Here is an 8,445-nt window from a genome sequence, read left to right on the forward strand (position 1 = left end):
CTACCCTGGGTGACATAGTGAGACTCTGTGTCAAAAAAAAAAAAAAAAAAGAGTAAGAAAAAAATGATTAAGAATTTCAAGATTGTGGTATAAGTGGACCATGGAATACTATTCAGCCATAACAAAAGGTGGAGACTTTGCATCTTTTGCATTAACCTGGATGGAGATGAAACACATTCTCCTTAGTAAAGTATCACCAAAATGGAAAAGCAAGTATCAAAGGTACTTAATACTAACGTGAAGCCAGTAGATGAACTAATACATGCCCATACAAGAGAAAAACTCAATTCAATTCAGGTTGGAGAAGTGGGAGGAGTGGGGGCTTGGTGTGCTCCCACTTAAGGGGCACAATGTTAGGGTGTGTGGCACACCTGCTGGGTGCGAGATACGACTACAACAGGGACTCTTCCTACCAACTGCAAACGTTGTAACCTAATCACTTGTATTCTTATATTAATCTGAAATTTTAAGAAAAGAATTTCAAGATGACAACACATCCATGAAGTCCCTCCTGAGCAAACAATGAGTGGAGTTTTCAGTGCCCTCCAGAATGATAGCCGCCTTGGCCAAGGCCAGCGTGCCCCAGCGTGCCTGGGCCTCTGACACAATGCAACTTGAAAGGAAAAGAATTTGTGTTTGCAAGAGCCAGAGCCACACTGAGATTCAACCCGAGGCCCAACCCACACCTTTTGCACCTTCTTAGAGTCAGGAGACAGCCGGGACAGAATGTTCCACATGGGGTGTGGGGACTTGGGGAGCTGAGAACCCAGTGCATCCTTCTTATTACAACTGGAGTATGCAGTGAGCCATCCCCAGGGCAAAGGGAACTGAACCAGGAAATAATCAGGGCCATAGGAGGCCCTCCCTGTTAACCACCCCCCACCCAGCTCCTGCCCTGCTCCTGAGTCTAAGGCTGGCCCTTGGTTCCCACCCAGTAGGTACAGGGATTGGTGGAGGCAGGCAGCATCTGGGGCTCTGACTTCAGGCTGGGCCAAGTGGAGCCCGCTGGAGGCTGAACAGGAATGTGGCAACACTTCTGGAGCCCCTTCCTCGCCATCTCCTCAAAGAGGACCAGGATGAATAAGGCCGCTCTGCCCAGGCTGCTCCGCCCAGGCTGCTCCTGTGCCCGGCATGGCCCTGCTTGAGGAGCAGCACCAGGCGGCCGCTGAGTAACAGAGGGAACCCAGGCCAGAGCTCTGGGTGGCACACGCCCTTGGGGCTTAGGAGAAAACAGAACCAAATCTTATCACCAAATAAACCTGGGCAGGGCCAGCAAGATGCCAAACAGCCCAAAGGACTTTGGGAAATGCTGTCTCTGCTGTTGGCTTCCACTCAGGGGAGGTCCCCAACCTTTACTGTCCATTCAGTGTCCTGCCCAGTCCACCAGCCACAGGCAACTTCTCAAGCTGTTCCCAGAGGAGTCGGGCACAAGGTGGGCGCCCAGACTGTGGCCTGATTCCTAGGGTTCCAAAGTCCAGTGGGGGCCGTGGAACAAGCCCTGCCACACTAACCCCCAAACTGACTGGGACGCACAAGGCAGTGGGCTACATGCGGCCCCAGAGGCTCCTCCAGGCGGGGTGCTGGGGAAGGAGGCCCAGGTGAGGCAGGAAGTTTAGCTCATGTAGAGGGCAGTGGCCTGAGCCAGGACTGTGCGTGTGTGTGGTGGGGGTATATATGTGTGGCATGTGTGGGGGAGGGGGTGGTGTGTGTGCTGGGGTATGGGTGGGGGGTATACATGTGATGTGTGCATATGGCTCATGGTATATATGGGGCGTGAATGTGTGTGGTATGGTGTGTGTGTGTGGTGTGATATAGATGTGTTGGGGGGGCCTGTGTGCCTGTGCGTGTGTTTGTGTGGTGTGTGTTCATGATGTGTGTGGTATGTGCACGTGATGTGTTGTGTGTTTGTGATATGTGCCTGTGGTGTGGGGGGTATTTGAGGGTTGGTGGGTGTGTGGTGTGTGTGGTGTGGGATGTGGCATGTATGGTGTATGTATTTGTGTGCTGTTTAGATGACAGGCCTGAGGCTTCCCCTCCCCCCCCCCATCCAATCAAGTCCTGTCCACACCACTCCATCCTACTGCTCAGATCCATTCCTTTCTCCCCCTCTCTGTCCCGCCCTCCCCACAGCCTCCCACCCACCCTCTTGCCGCTTTCTTGGTCCTTCCACACGATGGTCATCCCTGTGGCATCCATGAGAACAAAATTCTTGTGGACCCCCGCACCCCCCCCCACCGCCCGCCACTGCCTACTGGTCAGGCCTCAGCACCCTCAGGGCTCCCGAGGAAGGGACTTCTCTCAGTGCCCAGGCTGCCATGCTGCTCACTTCCCATCCTGACCCGCAGGAGCCTCTGTGGAAGGAACACGGGCCCCTCTCTAGCCCTTTACCTGGCTAATCCCTCCTTAGCTGTTGGTTACCGGCTGAAACACCATTTCCTGCCAGTAGACGTTCCTGACCCCGGAGCAGGTTGGGGGCACTGCCTTGAGCCTCCACCTCCCCCAGTCTTCCTTAGCACTGTGCCAGAACACGAGCTCCACTGGGCTGGGAGCAGGACGGGAGGTTCATGGTTTTAGTTACCGTCATCTTCCCTCACCAGAGCAATGTCTGATGAGGGTTTGGTACTCAGTATTTTTAGAATGAACAGCACCTGCAATTCTTTACTGCCACTGTTTGCCCTTAGACTACAGCCTCCCTGAAGGCAGGGCCTGTTTTGATTCACTTTGGCCCCAGCACCCAGCGCAGACACTGGTACACAGTGAGTGGAATATTGGAGGAATACAATAGAATATTACGCAGCTATTTTTAAAAAGAATGACGGAATGTTCTGTGAATCATGGAATTGACTTCCGAGATGCAGTCTGTGAAAAGGCAACTACAGAGTCACGTGTATAAACAAACTGCTCTCTTTTCTATACTAGGAGGCTGAAATAAGACTGGATATTCATTTTTGCTTGTACCTAAAACTCTAGAAGGAGACACAAGAAATTAATAAAGTGATGGCCTTTCATAAAAGGGACGGGCAAGTGGGAGTCCATAGTGGGAGCAAATCTCCTTATATAACTTTACATTTCAAATTTCCAACTCTTTGAATGTATTACCCAATCAAAATGTTAGGAGAAGAAAATAAATATTGGTAGAAGGAAGAGGGGAGAGCAGGAGGAAGGATTAGCAGACAGGGGCTGGGATTCCAACCAGAACCCAGCTGCCGCTCGTCAGCACAGCACGGCCTTGAATCCAAGGCTGACAAAGTTGGATTCTGTGGCAAGACAAGGACACTGGCCTAAAAATCCCCCAGGTTCGCATACTCTGGCAAGGATGCCAAGTCTCCCAGATGGGGAGAGATTGCCTCAATTGTTCTTGGTTCTCCTGTATCAGAGAGGAGGCCAGTTTTCTCCTGGGAGGTTGGCCAATAACCACAAGTATTTTCAACCTCATAGGTTCTGCTCTGGAGATAAACTATCAAGTGCATGTACCACTCTGTGAATTACCACATAAATGACTACGCGTAGGGTAGATACTTTTCAAGGTTAATCTCAAGGCCTGCCAGTGAGGTGACACCTGAGAGCCCCCTTTCCTAAGCTCGACATTAGGCCCTCAAAAGACCCTCCTCCAGCTTCTAGGCTCCCAGGTAAACTAGTAGACTACTCTGGAGAGGTATTGAGTAACATGCACCACAAAGAGGCCTGTGACCCCGCAATTCCACCCCTGCACATCTACAGCCCTGTTGGGTGCATCAGAGGAAACGATCAAGAATTTTCTTTGTAGCATTATTTGTAAAACAAGACAAAATAAAATAAAACTGGAAATGACCTAGATGTCCTTCTACAGGAAATAAAATGTGGTGTAGAACATTCGAACAACACAATTTCACAGCAGATGAACTGAAGCCACATACATGGGGCGAATCTCAGGAGCGTGTGGAAGACAGCAAGCCAGGAAAAAAGACACACTGCCTAACATTTATAGAAAGTTCCAAACCAAGCACAAGTCGCTGGTGTATCTACACACCCGTTTATCAGGAACACATATGATGAAAACAAGGGAATGGTGAAACCAAAATACAGGCAGTGGTTAGCCTGGAGTAGGGGCGAGGGTGGGGCACACAGGTCATGCTATTGGAAATGATCTATTCCTCAGTCGCCAGCAGACTTTTTGTTACCATTCCTTATATTTTAGAAAATATTCTGATTTAAAAATCTAAACCACAGCCTGAGCTTTGCACTCAGGTAGGCCTGGGTTTGAAAAGTACATTTTTCATGGGGAGTGACCGTGAGCATGTCACTTATCCCCTGAGAGTGTCTGTCACCTCAGACTAATGCGCACCCTGGGGGGGGTCTAGTTACGTTATATTACATGCCCAGAATATAGTAGATACCTAATTATCGGTTATTATTGGGCCAGGAACAATTACAGGGGTGTTTATTTTAAATCTATGTGTGAAAAGAGGCACGGGACTCTGGGATCCCCATTGTAAGGAAGCAACAAATGAGGCTGGATGAGGGAGCGAGTGAGCAAACAGGAGAGCTCCAAAATTCTGTTCCTACCCTCGCGTCAACTCGCCTCAATGAGGGAACTGGAATCATCTGCTTGGCATTGTGGTCACTTAAAACAAGATTTAAAATGCAATTCCTACACCTGTTTAGAGTCTCTGGCAGTAGATAGCTGAGAAGCTTAGCTCCAGGAAGATTCTGCTTCCACCCTCCCACCTGGACAAAAGACCTCCTGCCCCCACGGCACCTGGCACATCCTGGACCCCCCAGCTGCCCGTGAAAATAGCTGCTCATCAGGAGGAGAGGCCAGTTGGCAGGGAGCTCTCCAGACAGTTACAGGCTTGAATCTGTCGCTCTTGAGCCTCTAGAAGTTTTCTTTGACCTTAAAATCTCTCAGCAACATTTGTCTTATTCATAACAGCCCACGGTTAGAGGACATGAAATGGATTTCCTAACCCTGAAAATAGGTCTTTCAGGCCTTCTGAGAATCTCCACCAGCCTCTGATACTTTTTCTTTGTTCTGTTTCAGGCTATGTATGGGGGAGGGAATTACCTGTGGAAATGTGGACAGAGTAGTACATTTTAAGTCAGATAGACTTAATTAAAGCCTGCGTTTGACCTTGAGCCAGACTCATCATTTCTGGCTTCGGTTTTTCCTCTGTACGATGGAAATAGTAATTATTTCCTGCTTACTTCACAAGGATGATGTCAAGATAAAATAAAATCATGAATTAGTTGGAGGTTTGGAAGCTTTCAAGCTCTATGTAGCTTGGTACAGAGAAAGAATGCTGGATTTAACATCAAGATACCTTGTCTGTTTTTTTTAAAGTTTCCAAATATGTATTGAGGCTAATCATGTACCAGGCACTATTCTGAGCGCGTTATGGATGTTCACTCACTTAGTCCTCATAATAATCTTGTGAACGAGGTGTTATATTATCATTCTCATTAGGCAGATGGGGAGCTGGGGTACAGAGCAGTCAAGTAACTTGTCCAAGTTGCACAGCTACTGTGTGGCGAGGCCAAGATTCAAACCCAAGCTGTTGGGCCCCAAACTGGGCCCTTTAAGTAGCTATTCTGCCTCCTGCTGGAGAGGTTGGAAGCCTAGCTCTGCCATTCATTAATTCTTCTACCCTTCATTAATTCATGCCACATATATTTATTGAGTGCTCACTATGTGCCCAGGCACTGTTGTAGGGTCTGAGGATGGCGCAATGAACAAAACAGACTGTCATAGAGCTTGCGTTCTGTTAATAGTAACCACATAAGGTGTCCAGAGGGGTAAATGCTGTGGAAGAATAAAGCACAGCGAGGGGACTGAGCATGAGCGTCCAGTGGTGGTGTCCCTTTGAACCCCTGATCTACTTTTGTAAAATGGAGATGCTGAGGCATGCCCTGCCTGCTCTCAGGTTTAGGGGGCAATCAAGGGATCTCTGGAGGCATGCACAGTATATAAAATGCTATTTCAATGAAGAGAATGTAGAATTCATTGCTGTCGCCTCCTTGGTCTTGTGGTGCTTGCTTCAGAACTACTCAGTACGCTTGCCCTTGTCTCACGGTTGGACAGGCAGGTGTCTGCATCATTCAGTAAACTGAACCTTTGAGGGCAGGAACAGACCCTGACACCAAGTAGATGTGAATCAAAGGTATAATTATTAATATTAATATTCATTATTTAATCAATACTCATTATTTAATGAGCCCCCACTAGTGCCAGATACCACAGAGACTTAGACGCAATGCTAAATTCAATCTTTGGTAGAGAAGATTATCATCCCTGTCCTGGAGGAGGAATGGAGGTTCCAAGAGCTGAGTGACCTGCTGTGACCATCCACCATCTGTTGCCAAGCCCATACTCCTTCATACTTACCCATTTTGCAAATATTTCTTCAGCACCTACTATATTCTAGGTGCTTTGGCAGGTGCTGGATGGCAAAAGCAGATGAGGTCTCTGTCCCAATGAAAAGACAGAACAAATAAGTTACCATAAAAATAAAGAAGGCACAGATTTGATTTCTAGATTTCTTGATTTCTGCATCTAGAAATCAAGAACTTTGCTCCTAAGGAGAAGGGGCTGGTCTTAAGAAGCATCTCATTGTATGCTCTTGGCTGCCCTATGGGGAAAAGGGAGGCAAACCAGCCTCATCCCTGATCCACTCCCATGGATTTGTGAGTGGGAATAAGAGCCCATAGGACAGTGGCAAAAGGAAGGTTTAACAAAAGCATACCACACACCTCAGGATCCTTAGGTGTCATGGATGGGACAGCGGAAGTGGGAAATGGCCCAGCTGGGACCTGGCAGAGCCCTCAGATGTCCACACTGTCCACCTTCTCCTCCAACTCAGACGTCTACAATACCTGTCTTCTGCGCCTACCTGCTCCCCCACCATGCTCCTACCCAGTCCTCTTCTCTTTCCTTAGGAAACTGATAAGAAGCCAAGGAATGAAAACTCCAAAAAAAGAGGCACTTTTAGGAAGCAAACAATGGAATTCAAACATTTCTGGAAAATTGAATAACCTCACCTTTGAAAATTATATAGAATTATGCAAGTTTTTTTTTGTTTTTTTGGGGTTTTTTGGCCAGGGCTGGGTTTGAACCCACCACCTCTGGCATATAGGGCCAGTGCCCTACTCCTTTGAGCCACAGGCACTGCCCAGAATTCTGCAAGTTTATACAGATCAGTCACATTTCTTCCTTGTTGCCAACCCCACAATTTTGCACACCTGGTGCTATCTGTTGGAGGTGAAGGGCTCCTGACAAAGCCCCCTGTGCTAATCCAAAGCTTGAAGATGGAGTTTTTTAAACTCTACCCCTCCCGAGATGACTGATTTCTTGCTCTGGCTCTATTTCAGCCCACTGACCCCAGGGAAACCCCCTGGGGTTTTACCAACCCCCACCCTCCAGATTTCCCTTGTCCTGGTGACTGGACAGGACATTTTTATATCATATTCATAGATGATGGAGCAGGTTTAGAGGAGAAAAGAGCTCAAAATCAACTCTTGCAAATATAATCACTTTATGCTAATGAATGCAAATATAGTCAGTTTCCCTTTCCTTGGCCCCCTGAAGCCAAGAAATGACTTGTCTGTGTGCAGTGGACCAAAAAGAGGCCAAGAGAGAGAGAGCTGGGGGAGGAAGAGGGGAGAAAGGCCTGAGAGGCCTTGCTGACACCTACCCCAGCCCCACCCTCCCACACAAGTGACTGCTGGGCAAAGGACAGCTGACAAGGCAGTCCAGGCTGCCTGGACAGAGCTGCGACCCCAGGCATGGAGTTCTGGGTGTATGGGGGTGCTTGGGAGGGTTGCCCCTGTTCCTAAGCTTTCAGAACAGGTGCTGTCCCATTTCACCCCCACGGGGAGCGTCTCTCACCACTTCCCTCCACCTGTGTAGAGATTGTCTCCCTCTGTGCTATTATCTCCTACAATTGCTCATAAATGACAATAGTGAAGGGCCCCGCCCAGCACTTGAACCCCTTCTGGCCTGCTGCTTGCTGGAGGATTAGCTCCTCTTTGGAGAGCCCACAATAGCCCTCCACATCCTTTGTACCTCTGTTTGCAGCAAATATTGAAGCTCTTTCCTGAAACCCATTACAGGCCATTAAGACAAAGGCTTTCCGCAGGTCTCCAGGACAGAGCCGGTGCCAGGATGTCCCTTGGTTCTGTACCTGCTGCCTCACCTGCTGCTGCTTCTCCAGTTACCTCTGCAGGAAGATGATCCACGTTCAGACTGGGCATTTCTGTGCCAAGGCAGTGGGCAGAGCAGATGCAATGGTGCCCACAGCCTGGTTTGCCCATTGGAGGGGCCTGGGGAGTTGAGCAACCTGGGGGTGGACAGGGGTCACAGCAGTTGGGAGATGGAAGAATCAAGGGTAAGGACACGGCCACAGGTGTGCTGCCTTCCTTCACCATCAGGGCTTCCTAATGTTTCCTCTGCCTGGAACGTCCCTCCTTCCC

The sequence above is a fragment of the Otolemur garnettii genome, unplaced genomic scaffold (assembly GCF_000181295.1).
Source record: "Otolemur garnettii isolate 467f Iridium unplaced genomic scaffold, OtoGar3 scaffold00055, whole genome shotgun sequence".
Classification (NCBI taxonomy): Eukaryota; Metazoa; Chordata; class Mammalia; order Primates; family Galagidae; genus Otolemur; species Otolemur garnettii.